Raw genomic sequence first — 17,500 nt, forward strand, 5'->3', positions numbered from 1 at the left:
AAAGGGAAAAGGGGTTTTTTAAAAAAAAAAAAAAATTTTTTTTTTTAATTTAAAAAAACCCCCCGGGGGTTTTTTTTTTGGGGCCCAAAAAAAAAAAAAGGGAATTTTTTTAAAACCCCCCCCCCTTTTTTTTGTTTTTTGGTTTTTTCCCCCCCGGGGGGGGCCCTTTTTTTTTCCCCCGAAAATTTTTTTTTCCTTTTAATTTTTTTTTTCCCTTTTTTTTGGGCCAAAGGCCCCTTTTCGGGTTTTTTTCCCCTTCCCCCCACCCCTTTCTCGGTCCCCCCCAAAAGGGGCCCAAATTTTTGGGGGTTTTTTTTTTCCCCCCCAAACCCCCCCCCCCCCGGGGGGGGGTTTTTAGGGAAAGGGGGGAAGGGCCCCCCCCCCCAAAGGGGGGGGGGGGGGGGGGGGGGGGGGGGGGGCCCCCCCCCCCCCGGGGGGGGGGGGGGGGGGGGGGGGGGGGGGGGGGGGGGGGGGGGGGGGGGGCCCCCCCCCCCCCCCCCCCCCCCCCCCTTTTTTTTTTTTTTTTTTTCCCCCCCCCCCCCTTTTTTTTTTTTTTCCCCCCCCCCCCCCCCCCCCCCCCCCCCCCCCCCCCCCCCCTTTTTTTTTTTTTTTTTTTTTTTTTTTTTTTTTTTTTTTCCCCTTTTTCCCCCCCCAAAAACCCCCCCCCCCAAAACCCCCCCCCCCTTTCCCCCCCCAAACCCCCCTTTCCCCCCCCCCTCCCATTTTTCCCCCTCCCCCCCCCCCCCCCCCCCCCCAACCCCCCCCCCCCCCCCCCCCTTTCCCCCCCCCCCTCCCCCCCCCCCCTCCCCCCCCCCCCTTTTTCCCCCCCTTTTCCCCCCCCCCCCCCCCCCTTTTCCCCTTCCCCCCCCCCTTCCCCCCTTCCCCTCCTCCCCCCTTTCCTCCCCCCCCCCCTTTCCCCCCCCCCCCCCCCTCCCCCCCCCTTTTCCTCCTCCCCCCCTCCCCCTTTTACCCCCCCCCCCCTTTTCCCCCCCCCCCCCCCCCCTTTTTTTTCCCCCCCCCCCCTTTCCCTCCTCCCCCCCCCCCCCCCCCCCCCCCCCCTCCCTCCCCCCCCCCTTTTCCCCTTCCCCCCCCCCCCTTTTTTTTTAAAAAAATTTTTTTTTAAAAAAAAAAAACCCCCTTTAAAATTTTTTTCCCCCCCCCCCCCCCAAAAATTTTTTTTTTTTTTTTTTTTAGAAAACCCCCCCCCTTTTTTTTTTTTTTTTTTTTTTTTTTTTTTCCCCCCCCAAAAAAAAAAAAATTTTTCCCCAAAAAAAAAAAAAAAAAAAAAAAAATTTTTTTTTTGGGGAAAAAACCCCCCGGGAAAAAAAGGAAAATTTTTTTTTTAGAGTGATGGCATCTTATTTTCTAGTTTTTAATATAAAACTAGTCAATTTAAAAGGCTTCAACAGGCGTGACGTCACTTTCCCCGTAATGACGCTGGTAACTTAGTAACTGGTTCTTAAAAATATAAAAAACAATGGGGAGCCCCCGTTATGAAATACTTCTCCTACGAGTAAAAGTGTATCCAGGGAGAAAAAAATTATTAAAAACTAATCAGTTTTGGGCTTTTTTTTCATTCTGATACATTTAGAAATGAAAAAGTTTTTAGACAGCATAAAGAATTAAAAAATATCGATTTTCTTTGTTTAGAACCCAAACTGCTCGTTGCTGGGCGGGCGTGACATCAGGGCGATTTTTAAACCCTATCATCATTATCCTCGCTTTTTTTCCCTCCCGTAAAATTTAAGAATCTGCATTTACATCCTGCTCTAAATTATAAAATTTAAAAAAAGTTTATTGATTATGATTTAATAATAGGCGTCTTGTGCGGCTATGTGGTCTTTTGGTATGGGGCACTCGCTTTCGGATCGGAGGGTCCGGGTTCGAGCCTCGCGTCGGCGCATAGTTGATTCCTTGGGAAAAAAGGGTCTTTTTTCACAAATTTTTCAACGTACTCAGGTGTAAAAAATGGGAACCTGGCCGTTAAAAGCGTTTTCTTTGTCCCAAAAAATTTTTAATTTTCGCCTAAAAAGGCGTCATTTTCCCGTTTCCACATGCTAAAAAGTTGCTGTTGACCTGGGGGGCCCAATTTTAAAGCGCTTTGAGCACATTTAGTTTGGGGAAATTTCGCTATATAAAACTCAAATTCTTTCTTTTTTTTTTTTTTTTAGTCTTCCGAAGACGGGTTTTCAATTCCAAATTTTTGGAACCGAAAATAGAAATTCGTGACCCTAAAAACTTTTTTTGGTTTTAAAAAAAAAAACAAAACAAAAAAAATAACACCTTTTTCCTCGTACCCAAATTCAATAAACTAATTCCCGGCGCAAAATTTTGCTTCTTTATACCTTTTTTTTTCCTAACACCCCCCTCTCTTTAATGCCAGCAGTTGGTGTTCCTTAAAACAAAAAAACGCATATTGCCCACCATCGACCCCCCAAAATTTTCCCCTGACAGGGTCGGGGGGATGCAGGCGAGGGCCATTTATAACGGTCCCCCGGGATACCCCTAATTGGATGGGTTTCACGCAATTTGTGAGAGGCGGGAAAAACCCAAAACCCCCCTTAACAAAAGGGTTCTTGGGGGCATTCTTTTACCCGGAATAGTGGTCTCCAAAAAAAAAATTTTGGGATTGCAAGAGGCGGGGGCCAGGGGGTCATTAAAGCTTCAATTCAAAACTGTTCGATTTGGGTTTTTTTTTTTTGGCATTTCCGTATTTTGGTACCCCAAAACCCTTTTTTTTGGGAAAATAAAACAAAAAATTAAATTAATTTCCCTGAACCCCCAAATTTTGCATCAAGATGTCCCAATTCACTTTTTTTTTTTGTTTTGTTTTCTTTTTAAAATTTTTTTTTTTTTCAAAATTAATCATTTTTTTCTATTATTCATTTTTTTGCTTTTTTTTTTAAAAAAATAATTTATGATTTTTTTTTTTTAAAAAAATTTTTACTTTTTTTAAATTTTTTTGTTTTGTTGTTTTTCTCTCTCTCCTTCTCTCCCCCTTTTCTCCTCCTCCCCCCCTTTTTCTCCCCCCCTTTTTATTTAATAATTTTTTTTTTTTTTGTTTTTTGGGGTTCGGGGAAAAAAAAGGGGGGAGGGGGGGGGGGGGGGTTTTTGCTTTTTTTCGTTTTTTTTTTTTAAAAATGTTATTTTTTTTTTTGTGTTTGTTTTTTTGTTTTGCTTTTTCCCTTTTTCTTTTTTTCGGTCGACAAAAAATTTTTTTTTTAAAAAAAATAAAACCCGTTTTGTTTCGGGTTCAAAAAAAACTTGCTTTTTCGGGCGCACCCCCAAATTTTTGTGACCGTATTGGGGATTTGATGCAAATTTAATTTTTCAACTCGGGCTTTGAAATCCCCCGTTTAAAAAAAAAATTTAATTCCCTTTTTCGTAAATTTCAGGTTTGTTTTATTGGATTTCTTACAATGGAACCACATAAAAAAAGAGTTTAAGAGAGAGGGAGAAGAAAGAGACAGACAGAGAAAGAAGAGTGAGAGGGAGGGGAGGGAGAGAGGTGGGGGAGGGGGGGGGAAAAAGAGGGGAGAGAGAAAGAGAAGAGAAAAGAGTGGGGGGGGGGGGGAGAGGGAGTGGGGGATTTGGAGGAGTGGGGGGGGCGGGAGTGGGGGGGGGGGGATTTTGGGGGGGAAAGAAAGAGAGGACAGAGAGAGAGTAGGGAGAGAGAGAAAAGAAAGAGAGAGAGAGAAAGAGGAGACAAGAATTGAGGGGGAGGGAGAGAAGAGAGGAAGGGGAGAGAGAGAGAGAAGAGGAAGAGAGGAAGAGAGATATCAAATTTTTTTTCAAGTAACTAAATTTCAGCACTTTTTTATATTTACCACCCTATCCAAATTCCCAATCCACGCAAAAATTTTAATGTCATTTAAATTTTGGTTATTCTACGACATGAAATAAAAAGTCAAAATTTTCCGATAGCCTCGAATCCATTTCTAACGGGCATACCTGACACGCAGTGCAAAAAGGGGGGTGTCACGATTTCCGTTTCCCTTCCGTTTCCTAACAACCTTCTAAACCCGTATCCCGAAGATTTCCGGGAAAAACACCGGACAAAAAATATTTCCCCTTGGGGGGAAGGAAGATGGCGGGGGGGGGAGGGGTAGAGAACAAAGAATTTGTGTGGTGGGTTGTGGTGTGTGTGTGTGGTTTCTCAACTGTTTTTTTTTTTATTCCACTCTAAAATTCATTGTGCATTATTTCTCTAATTTTTTAAATATCGATAGAGAATGCCTATTTTTGAAGAAAAAAAAACACAAACTTTACGATATTATAATGTCTATGATATAATAAGGGATTTCAATAATTGAAGAAATACATAGTTGACCAATCTTCACATTATCACATTATCGTGGAGTAATGGAGGAAAAACTATAGATAGTATGCTCTTGGCTAAGGAGTCACAACATTGCCATCCGGAAGTATAACGGACCAACCACAAATCTTTGTGCAACCATGATCGTTTAATAGTCTGGTTAATACAGTTTAGTGAGAATTACTCATAAACGCGGAGGCTAAAGACAATAACAAAGACTTGAGTGACGTCAACTTCGAACTATCTAACAATACAGCCGTCTCTGAAAAAAGAAGTAGGTAAATTTAGGCCAGATAACTGAGCCTTCAAATGTTGATCGATTCAATGACCCCTTTCTTGGCAAAAACTCTCACTTACTCTAAAACCTTTAAGCAAGTCTCGGGTTTTGTAGCATTTGCCAATATTAGAGTCATTTTAATCGATCGATATTTGAAGGACGAGTTTTTGTCCAAGGTTTTTAATACTTTTTCAGAGCAGAGAGAATAATGATTATATTTTTTTTTAGGATTCAATAAATTCTAAGTGCAATTCGGAACAAAAGTACGACGTCAAAAAACTGTTTCCCTTTATCTCATTAGAATGTAAAAACCGCTCTTCGGTGGATCGAATACATAATACCATGTGTAAATAACCTTCTGGTTCCAGTTTGATGACATTGAAATTTTTTAGTACGGCTATGTGGTCTAGTGGTATGACACTCACAAACGGATCGGAAGGTCCTGGGTTCGAGCCTCGCGCTCGGCGCATAGTTGAGTCATTGGAAAGACTCTTTACTCACATCTCTCACCGTACTCAGTGTAAAAAGAGTACCTGGCCGTTAACAGCGTTGTCTTGTCCGACAAATTGTAATATCCCCTAACAGGCGTCATGTCCCGTCCTACATGTTAAATGTTGCTGTTGACCAGGGACCCCTTGTAAAGCGCTTTGAGCACATTTAGTGGATATTGCGCTATATAAAAGCTCAATTTAATTTTAGTCAAAACGCATGCTAAAGGTCAACAACGGTCACCACCCTCGTTCATTTAACGTCGTCCTTGCGTAGTGATACATCCTGCCATTAAATAAATGATGCCACCGAATGATTCAATTACCCCCCCCCCCCCCCCCCCTCCTTTCCACCCATAGAAAAAATCGTCACATTCGTTACGATGCAGCCAAAAAGTTTCTCATTCTGTTTTCTTTGTACATCATAAATTTTGGACAAAAAGTTTGCTATAGTTACAGTATATAAACACTGTGTCGAAGAGCTCGTTTAGCAGAGACAAAAAAAATATGTATAGCAAGAACTAACAGCTTTTGTTTGTGTGAAAAAAAAATATTTTTTTTTTATCGGTTTTGGCGGGTATGAAGTTTTGGGGAAAACCGGAAAAATGGCCGGTAAGGAAAAAGTTAACGTATTCCTTATTAGTCCTCTAAATGGAGTGGTTACTACATACACACTTTCAATGTTTTTGTTACCGGAAAAGTAGAAGTTTTGACTTTACGACTGTCCTAATTCCCTATTTTAATTGAAAGCGTATCTAGCTTTTTTCATATTTTAAAAATCTTCGTTAAATAGTTCGCAACTTGAGGTTAAATATTAGAATGATATCTTTCAAACTATACGCTATTAAAAAAAAACAAAAAAAAAAACAAAACCAAAAAAAAACTTGAGCTTTATATAGCGCATAGTGAGTAAAGAGCCTTTTCCAAGGGCTCAACTATGCGCCGACGCGAGGGCCCAACCCAGGACCTTCCGATCCGAAAGCGAGTGTCATACTACTAGACCACATAGCCGCACATAGCCTATAATATTATCATAAAGATTCAGGTTCAGATGATAAATGAATGATATCTCAGATATCTCCATACTTGTTAAAATGATAAATCAACCATAAAAATAATGTCTTCTTGCCGTGCGTGTTTTTAATCAGACAAAGCTCATTCGTCATAGATTATGAAAATCTCGCCATTACGGCCGTCATTCGTTTTATTGCCGAGAGCTAAACACGGGAATAACCACGACGGTTCTGGCAGGGCCCAGAGTTAAAAACGATAGAAAAAAAGATAAGAATTCTTACTTTTTTTTATCTAGTTGACACCGATAGTGGTGTGTTTGTGTGTGTGTTTGTGTCTGTTGGTGTGTCTGTGTGTTTGTGTGTTTGTCGTGTGTGTATATGTTTTGTGTGGTGTTTTGTGTGTGTGTGTTTGTGTGTAAGTGTGTTTTAATGTGTGTGTGTATGTGTGTGTCTCTGTGTGTATGTGTGTGTATGTGTGTGTATGTGTGTGGGATGTATGTGTGTGTATGTGTGTGTGTATGTGTGGATTATATCTGTCAAAGCCACTAGCTAGTTTTGTTTAGAAATGAGTAAAGCGCTACAAAGAATTAAAAACGAAAAAAAAAAAAAAAAAAAAAAAACAGAATAGAAAATCGTGTTCTTTCGCCTTTCTCCAATCTGAATTTCATGACCATTCTGGAATTAAATCGACCAGGTTTCTTCGCAAACAATTTGACATGAAATACTTAAGTTATCGGGTGATGAAACATTAGTTGATTGACCTCATTTCACCAATACTTCAACAATAAATTTGGGGCAGCGTGGCTCAGTGGTACGGTTTTTGCTTCGCACCCGAAAGGTAACGATTTTCAAACACCCGCCGCTGCTTTGTGTGGCCTTAAGAAAGTCACCTCGCCCTAGCCACTTTGCGGGCGCTGCGCTGCGGCTGACGCCGGGGTTTATTCCAGTTTTCCCTTTGGAATAGACCCTAAAGACAAATTTCCCATGGGGAGGAATAAAGGGAGTTTTTAAAATTATAATTATATTTTATAAATATCTTGACATCTATATTGGAAAATTTTTACTAAACGTGCTCAAAGCGTTTTTAACAAGGGTCCCAAAATTAAAATTATGTAAGACGGGGCTTGACCTTTTGGGGAGATATTATACTTTTTTTTCCGCCAGGGACTACGCTTTTAAACCCGGCCGGTACCTCATTTACACAAAATTAATGATGATGATGAAAAATGGGGGGATGTTTAAAATTAATAAAAATTTTAAAATAATAATAAAAATAATAATAAAAAAAATTTTAATAATAATAATAAAAAAATAAAAAAAAATAATAAAAAAAAAAAAAAAAAATAAAAAAAAAATAATAAAAAAAAAATAATAAAAAATTTAAAATAATAAAATTTTAAATAATAATAAAATTTTAAATAATAAAAATAAAAAAATAATAATAAAAAAAAATAAAAAAAAAAAAAAAATAAAATAATAAAAATAAAATAAAAAATAATAAAAAAATTTTTGATAAAAAAGATAAAAATTTAATAAAAATTTAAAAAATAAAAAAATAAAAAGAATAATAAAAAAATTTAATAAAAAATTTTAAAAAATAAAAATATAATAATAATAATAATAAAAATTTTAAAAAAAATTTTTAAAATTTAATAAAAATAAAATAATAATAATAATAAAAATAAAAATTTTAAATAAAATAAAAAAAATTTTAAAAATTTTTAAAAAAATTAAAAAAAAAATTAATTTTTAATTTTAAAAACAAAATAAAAAAATTTTTTGGTTTTTTTAAAAAAAAATTTTTTTTTTTTTCCCCCCTTTTTTCCCCAAATTTTCCCCAAAAAAGGGTTATTTTTTAAAATTTGGAAATTTTTTAAAAATTTTTTTTGGAAAAAAAAAAAGGGGGTTTAAAACCCCTTCCCCGTTTTAAAAAGGGGGGGTTGGGGGTTTTTTAAAAAATTTTCCCGGGTCCCACGTTTTTTAAATTAAATTTTTAATTTTTTTTTAAAAAAAAAAATCCCAAAACTATTTTTGTTTTTTTTGGGGGGAAATTTCCCCCTTTTTTTTCGGGGGGGAAAAATTAAAAAATTTTTTTTAACCCAATTTTAAAATTTTTGGAAAAAGGGTTTTAAAATTTCCCTTTGACCCCGAATTTAAAAAATTTGGGGGCCAAAAATTCCCCCTTTAAAAAAAATTTAAAAAATTTTAAACCCAAACAAAAAAAAAAAAAACAATGGGGAAAAGGGAAGGTTTTGGGGGGAAGGGGAAAAAAGGGGGCCCCCTTGGGGGGGGAAAGGGGGTCCCCTTGGTCGGGGGGGGGGGGGGGGGAAACCCCGGGGGGGGGGGAAGGAAAACCCCAACGGGGGAACCTTTTTTAAAAAATTTTTTTCCCCCCGGGGGGGGACCACGGGGCCGGGGGGGCCGGGGGTTAAATAAGGGGGGCCCCCCTTTTGGGGGGTAACCTTTTTAAAAAAAAAAACAAAAAAACCCCCCCAAAACGGGGGGGGGGGGGAAAAATGGAAATTTTTGGGGGCCCTTTGGGGGGGGGGGAGGGGGGGGGCCCGGGGGAAAACCCCTTTCCCCCCCAAAAGGGGGAAAATGGGGGCCAAAAAAATGTTCCCCCGGGGCCGGAAAGGGGGGGGGTGTGGGGGCCCCGGGGGGTTCCCCTTTTGGCCCCCCCAAAAAAAACCGGGGGGGGGAAGGGGGGGGCCCGGTTTTGGGTCAAAATTTTTATGGGGGCCCCAAGGGGGGCTCTTTTGGCCCCCCCCAAAAATTTTTTTAGAAGAGCCCCCCCCAAAAGGGGGGAAAAATTTTTTTTGGGGGGGGAAAAACCCCGGTTAGGTTTTTTTAAAATTCTTTTCCGACCCAGGGAAAGGGGGGGGGGGGGGGCGGGGGGGGGGGGGGGGGGGGGGGGCCCCCGAGGATGAAAAAAATTTCCCCGGGGGGGCCCCCAAAGGGGGAACCCCGGGTTTTCGACCCCCCCCCCCTTCGGGCATTTGGGGGTTTTTTTTTTTTTTTTTTTTTTTTTCCTTTGGGAAAAGGATTTTTAAAACCCCCCAATTTCCCCCTTTTAAAATTTTTGGGGGGAATTTTTTTTTAAAAAGGGGGCCCCCCAACCCTTTTTTTTTTTGGATTTTAAAAAATATTTTCCCCGGGGGGCCCCCTTTTGGGGACGAGATCTCATTAATGCCCCCGGGGTTAAAAAATCAAAAAGGGGGGGTTACTTTTGGGGCCCCCATTTTTTTTTGAGAAAAATTTTGAAAAAATATGTTTTAAAAAAAAGGGGCATATATTAAAAAAAATTTCCCCCGTGCGCCCAAAGAAACTTTTTGGTTTGACGAAATTTTTTGGGGGGCCCCCCTTGGTGTAAAACACCCTCGTTTTTCGAAAAAAAAATTTAAAATTTTTTAAAACCCCTTTTAACAGGTTTCAGGCTCGAGCGTTTTTTTTTAAAAACAAAAATTTTCCTTAAACAGGAATGTTTTTTTTTAAAAAAAAAAAAAAAATTAAAAAATTTTTTTTTTCCCCCCGGGGCCTTTTAAATTTAAAATTTTTTTAAAAGGGAAAAAAAAAACGAAAAAATTAAATCTTTTTTTTTTTCTTTTTGTTTTTGTTTTTGTTTTTGTTGTTGTTTTTTGTGCTTCACCATCTTTGTAGTGAGTAAATTATGCAAATGAGATGTCGCCTTTTTTAAGGACAGCACATGAGAGCACACTGGCAATTATCATAATGTATATTATGTGTATAGGCATACATGCTGGGCAAGGATCATCATCATCAGTTTGTACGCCATTTAATGAAGCGCATTCTTTATCAAATATAAATTATTCCTAGCTCGGTTCATGTTTATGTTGTTTTTAAGGCTTTTACGGCGCTTGCAACACATTTAGGTTATATCAGCGCCAATAAAAAGGAAGAAAATGGGATAGTAAAAAGTTCTAGAATTACAATTAAAGGACCCAAGAAAAAGTAAGACAAAGGGGAACTGAGAACAAATAGGGATCAGATGTAGATTCAAAGAGCATACCACCAATGTACTTAGTTTGAAATCACCTACAAGTTTCATCCAGACACAAGAACAAAATCCAACAAAGAGGAACACACTCAAATGCTTACATTATACATTAAAAATAACAAATATAATAATACATAACAGAGAGATGATTTACAAGGGAAAAAAACATCATCTCCCAAAACAATAACTATGCATTTGACTGTTCCCCTCCCAGATAGGATTCCGGCCAGTGTCAGGACAAAACCAAGTAATCTCATTCCGAGACAAAGACAGAAAGCATGTTGGAAACAGATATAAGGGGATAGAAGACACAGTATGTACCTCCCTGCCCGCTATGGGAGGTCAGGAACCCCACCCAGTAGCTCGGTTCAACTGAAATAAAAACCCAGTTCATAACTCAAGGGATCAAATTCCATTTTACACAATAAGTCAAGTTTATATTGATGATTAACTAGAGATCATTATAAGTTGTATTAAGTACATAATATATAATTTGTATCAGATTTCAAAATCCATGGGAAAGACCGACAGTGTGAAATCAGATATGATTTAATAAGCAGTAACAATAGTTATTATACCAGTCAGCAACGCAACAGACGATTCGATGGCGGATGGGGTAGAGCGCTCGCCTCGCGCGTAAAAGGACATTGTATCGATCCCGTGTACATTCGATACTTTATAATTTATCAACACAAGCGGTGATTGGTTTAGGCTGGACCTGTTAGATCTAGAGGAAAGTACTGGCGTCCTGTCCAAGGGATTGGAAATTGACACAAATTCCGGTCTTATTGGCCGCATGCACGGATCTGGAGTACATACGTGATGTATCATGTGGCCTTGTGGTAGGATAATCGCCTTCGGATCCGAAGGTCCTGCGTCCTAGTTCCGTTCTGAGCGGCGCATAGTTGAGTCCTCGTAAACGGCTCTTTACTCACATTCTCTCACCGTACTCAGGTGTATAATAAATACCTGGCAGTTAACAGCATTGTCTCTGTACGAAAAAATTAAATTGTAATATCGCCTAACATGTTACGTGTTGCTGTTGGTTGGGGACCCATATTAAGCGCTTTGAGCACATTTAGTGGTTATTACACTGTATAGATAGTTCGAAGATGACGTCACTCAGGTCTTTTGTTATCGTTTTTTTGCCATCCGCGTTTATGAGTAATGCTCACTGAACTGTATTAACCCGACTATAAACATTCATGGATACACACAGTTTTGTGTGTTGGTCCGCTATACTTCCGGATGGCAATGTTGTGAGTTTCTCAGCCAAGCGCATACTATCTATAAAAGCTCAAGTTTTATTTTCTCTATTAGTTAAGACTTTTAATACTTAGAAAAGGACAAATTGAAATGATGGTAAAGGAGCAGGTACTCGTGTTACACCTGAGTACGGTGAGAGAATGTGAGTAAAGAGCTTTTTCCCAAGGACTCAACTGTGCGCCGAGCGAGGCTTGAACCCAGGGCCTTCCGATCCGAAAGCGAGTGTCATATCACAAGACCACATAGCCGCAAACGTACAGACCTGCCAACTTGGAATTGTAAAATTTCGTCGTTTTAGGGGAAAAAACACAATAGATATATAACTACCATTAAATATTACCAGTGTGTCATCAATACGTTAACACAGTGCTTTAAACTCTTTTATACACCAGCTCTGGCACCAGAAATTTGTTTTCAAGTTGTTTCATTGAATTAAAGATCTTTATTTAGTTCTTCGGTTTGAACCATTAAATCGTAACATTACGAAATTTTCTTAGTGTTAGGCAGGTCTGCATGTAGCTACACAATGCACTTGCTTAATTATTTAGGCATTTCGCTCCTCCAAATGCCTAGGATATCAACAACGCTCCTCCCTCCACCGGGCATACTTTGGGGCAACGTGAGGGAATCACTGAAACGGATATTTCTCTATCTCATTTTATAGATAGAATGCGCTTGGCCTAGGAGTTCACAACATTGCCATCCGGAAGTATAACGGACCAACACACAAACTCTGTGTAACCATGAACTTTTATAGTCTGGTTAATACAGTTTAGTGAGAACAACTCACAAACGCGGATGGCAAAAAACAATAACAAAGGCCCGAGTGACGTCATCTGCATACTATCTATATCAATTATCATGACCAGAGCACTTAACAATGCATATCTCTACTTTCCAGCGATCAATTTTCTATTCCATACAGTCCCAGTCGCCTTGTATACATCCTCCTTGTACTTTTACTCTTGATACGCAATACACCCTGTACAGCCAGGTACCCATTCAATTTAGAGTTGAGCGTGGGAGTAAAAATATGTTGACATGACAAAAATTAATCTCAATTTGTTTGCATGCATAACAGTCGAATGTCAAATTTACCTAGCCACAGAATTCAACGTTCAACGAAAATTAGTAAACTCGATAAAAATGCGAATTAACGTCAAATGGCGATCCGTAATTTCTCCAGTTTAAGTCATTTATGACCAATTCGGGGCACCATACTTGTCGCACCACCTGCTGCCTGCAATCACAGCTCGGGATTAACTCCTGTCTAGAACTGGCGGGCAGACAGACGGGCGCTGGTCCCCTGAACACACCCCATCAACATGAACATTGCTTTGCATTAACTAACAAAACACTTTTTTTGTCTATTTTGGCCGAAAAAAAAATATTTTACTTAAAATATCGATCGAATAAGTTAATCCACAACTTATCAAAAAAGTCTTAAACTTTGTTTCGAAATGGTTTTACAGACTTGTTTGAAATCAATGATAAAAAAAAAGAATGTTGATAACTCAAAGTAGGTCAGCCTCAATTCGTCGAGATTTGAAGTAAATAATTTCTGGCCAAATGTGAGCAAAAATCGTTTTGACGGTGACGTGTAGAGTAGGGTTGGTTTGGCCAATTAATCGAATCGAATCCTCCCACGATACGACTCCGAGCGGGGAACATAAAAAGAGAAAAATAAAATATAGCTTTCATCTATTGCATATCATTATTGACAACTGGCCAGATTGTCTTACACAACAAACATTTCTCGCGCGTGCGTAATATTTACAGTCAATTTCAATGTCTCTACCCCTCCCCCCCCCCCCTCTCTCTCTCTCTCTCTCTCTCTCTCTCCTCTCTCCCTCTCTCCCTCTCCCTCTCTCCTCTCTCTCTCTCCTCTCTCTCTCCTCTCCTCTCTCTCTCTCCTCTCTCTCTCTCTCTCCCCCCTCTCTCCCCTCTCTCTCTCCATCTCTCTCTCTCTCTCTCTCTTTCTCTTTCTCTATCTCTCTCTCTCTCTCTCTCTCTCTCTCTCTTTCTTTGTTTCTCTTTCTCGTTTTACTCTCTATCTGTCTCTCTCTCTACTCTCATTCTCTATATCTTCCCCCTTCTCTCAGTCTCTCGCTCATCCTCACCTCCCCCCCCCCTCCATTCTTTCTCTTTTTTTTCTAACCCGTCTCTCTCTCTCTCTCTCATCTCTCTCTCTCCTCTCTCTCTCTCTCTCTCTCTCTCTCTCTCTCTCTCTTTCTTTCTTTCTTTATTCATCCCTTTCTGTTTTACATAAATGAATCGAGAAAGTCTTAAAATGAAGAAGTGTATATAGATAGTTCGAAGATGATGTCACTCAGGTCTTTGTTATTGTTTTTTGCCATCCGCGTTTATGAGTAATGCTGACTGAACTGTATTAACCTGACTATAAACGTTCATGGATACACACAGTTTTGTGTGTTGGTCCGTTATACTTCCGGATGGCAATGTTGTGAGCTTCTTCGCCAAGCGCATACTATCTATATGATGCATACACGTGTATTATACTCGTTCCCCCAAGGTGTGCCTGTTTCATAGGATAATAACTGTGTAGGAGATAGAGAATTAGAGGTGAATCGTCTCCCCATAGGGTATTACCGCACGTCAAAAAGTCTGTTTTGGAATGACCTACAAGTGTTGCAATCGGGGTTAAATTCATTTTTAAATACAATTTTTTTTAAAATTGAAAAAAAAAATTCACCCCCCCCCCCCCCCACACACACACACACACACAAATTCTTAAATGAATCAAATAAATAAACAAATAAATCACCATGGAGACGTTTGAGTGTTGTCTTGTTTTGGGAATCGAAATTGTACTGATGAAGATTTTATGTCCCAAAACACCAATTTCATGTTCATTGTGGATACCTCTCCTTTCCTTTTATTTTATAATCGAAAAAAAAAAAATCCAATTTCATTTTCATGGTGTTAAAGACATTTGTAACACATTTGGGGCATTTCAGCGAACAGTTGGTAAATGTTCTTTTCTACGCCTCTATCATATTAGAGTTACCCTCCCTATAGGGAATGAGATTAGCAGAAGAGTAGCGTTCCTTGATTGGACGTCACCCATAGTCTGTGACGTCACAGGCAGAAAAGTTATTAGAGAGAGAACGTCATGTTGGTTGTGCGCATGCGTCTCTCGTCCTCGCGAGGACGAGAGACGCATGCGCACAACCAACATGACGTTCTCTCTCTAATAACTTTTCCGCCGATGACGTCACAGACTATGGGTGACGTCCAATCAAGGGACGCTAATCTTCCGCTAATCTCATTCCCTGTTTGTTTTTTGTTTATCCAACTCCGTAGATTCCATAGAAACATGATATTGAAACGTGTCTTGTTGTGTTTGTGAGATGTGTAGATGAAACAAAACACACCGTGGTATGTTTCCAGATTGTTATGCTTTCGTGGATTCTTAGGCCTAACAACATCGCTAGGAAACTGGTATAAGGTCTGGGGCTGTTATATCCACAATTTTTTTTGTAGTAACTTCCGGTTGGCCAAACTTCCGGCATTGGCACCAAAAAAAAAAAAAAAGAAAAAGAAAAAAGATGAAAATGATAAATAAAATTTAAAAAAAAAAAAAAAAAAAAAAAAAAAACAAGCTTACAAGAAGGGTTGCCAGTTTGGCATTTCGACGTTAAATTGCAACGTTCATCGTTTAAAAAAAAAAGAATTAACATTCTAGCATTGAAATTTTGTGCTTGGCATTGAATTTTTGCTTTGGGAAGGGAGGGGGGGGGGGCATTAAAATTTTTTAACTCAACTTTACATATCTAATGTATAAATTATGCAATTGGATACATATTAACATATGTTAATTTTATCATGAAATAGGCAAAACAAGACAGTTACCCATGGTAACAGGCTAGCAAAATAAAGATTTATTTCTGCTTGTTTTTTGTTTTTTTTTGGTTGGGGGGGGGGGAGGTTTTTTATGTTATGAGGTTTTTGAGATAAACGCATTGCATCAATATTGGCATTGGACATCATACAAACAACAGACATGTTGACGTTTCAAATTGATATAAATAGATAGAGAGAGAAAGAGAGAGAGAGAGAGAGAGAGAGAGAGAGAGAGAGAGAGAGAAGAGAGAGAGATACAGTTTTGTGCCTTGGTAGTTTATATCCGGCCGGCGGAAGATTTGAATATTCTTTCTAAACGCATAGCTGTGAGAAATAATCAGCCAACTGGCGGTTAAAAAACAATAACAAAGAGCCGAGTGACGTCAACTTCATTCACTCTATACCCTTCTGAACGTCTATAATTCGTCCGTTCCTCTCAACTCGCTACAGTAATTCAATATTTATTTACTTCTATGTTTTAATGAATAATCAATAAACAATAAATGTTTTACATCAATTTTACACAATATCTTCTGACATTGATGTAAGTTGTTTATAGTTTATATCCATAACCATAAACTCAGTAATTACTTGAATAAAATGTTCGTTCATCCTTCATTAGCCAAATCGTTCACTCACTGTTTGTTATATCATTCTCTCATCAGCCCTACCGTCACTTGCCACAATTCAATTAAAAACTCTTTCACTCACAAATCTACAAACTCATAAATCCACACACTTGCCAATCCACTCACTCGCCAATTCTTCGCTCGCCAATCTACTCATTCACTCACTGATCAATCCACCAACTCACATTCACAAAGCTACCCACTCACCAATCCACTCACTCACCAATCCACTCACTCACCAATCCACTCACTCATCAATCCACTCACTCACCAATCCACTCACTCACCAATCCACTCACTCACCAATCCACTCACTCACCAATCCACTCACTCCACCAATCCACTCACTCACCAATCCACTCACTCACCAATCCACTCACTCACCAATCCACTCACTCACCAATCCACTCACTCACCAATCCACTCACTCACCAATCCACTCACTCATCAATCCACTCACTCACTAATCCATTCACTCACCAATCCACTCACTCACCAATCCACTCACTCACCAATCCACTCACTCACCAATCCACTCACTCACCAATCCACTCACTCACCAATCCACTCACTCACCAATCCACTCACTCACCAATCAATTCACTCACCAATCCACTCACTCACCAATCAATTCACTCACCAATCCATTCACTCACCAATCCACTCACTCACCAATCCACTCACTCACCAATCCACTCACTCACCAATCAACCTCTCACTCACCAATCAATTCACTCACCAATCCACTCACTCACCAATCAATTCACTCACCAATCCACTCACTCACCAATCCACTCACTCACCAATCCACTCACTCACCAATCCACTCACTCACCAATCCACTCACTCACCAATCCACTCACTAACCAATCCACTCACTCACCAATCCACTCACTCACCAATCCACTCACTCACCAATCCACTCACTCACCAATCCACTCACTCACCAATCCACTCACTCACCAATCCATTCACTCACCAATCCACTCACTCACCAATCCACTCACTCACCAATCAGCTCACTCACCAATCCATTCACTCACCAATCCACTCACTCACCAATCCATTCACTCACCAATCCACTCACTCACCAATCCACTCACTCACCAATCCATTCACTCACCAATCCACTCACTCACCAATCCATTCACTCACCAATCCACTCACTCACCAATCCACTCACTCACGAATCCACTCACTCACCAATGCACACACTCACCAATCCACTCACTCACCAATCCACTCACTCACCAATCTACTCACCAATCCATTCACTCACCAATCCACTCACTCACCAATCCACTCACTCACCAATCCATTCACTCACCAATCCATTCACTCACCAATCCACTCACTCACGAATCCATTCACTCACCAATCCACTCACTCACCAATCCACTCACTCACCAATCCACTCACTCACCAATCCACTCACTCACCAATCCATTCACTCACCAATCCACTCACTCACCAATCCACTCACTCACCAATCCACTCACTCACCAATCCACTCACTCACCAATCCACTCACTCACCAATCCACTCACTCACCAATCAGCTCACTCACCAATCCATTCACTCACCAATCCACTCACTCACCAATCCACTCACTCACCAATCCATTCACTCA

The 17,500-nt window shown here is 39.9% G+C and overlaps 1 protein-coding gene across 2 annotated transcripts in view; it reads left to right on the plus strand.

Moving 5' to 3' along the window:
• The window catches only part of LOC144966127 (homeobox protein six1-like), a 155,109-nt gene that overhangs the window by 23,148 nt on the left and 114,461 nt on the right, over positions 1–17,500 (plus strand). The window lies entirely within an intron of this gene.

This window comes from Berghia stephanieae, chromosome 1 (assembly GCF_034508935.2).
Source record: "Berghia stephanieae isolate SIO BIC M18660-M18661 chromosome 1, UCSD_Bste_1.3, whole genome shotgun sequence".
Lineage (NCBI taxonomy): Eukaryota > Metazoa > Mollusca > Gastropoda > Nudibranchia > Aeolidiidae > Berghia > Berghia stephanieae.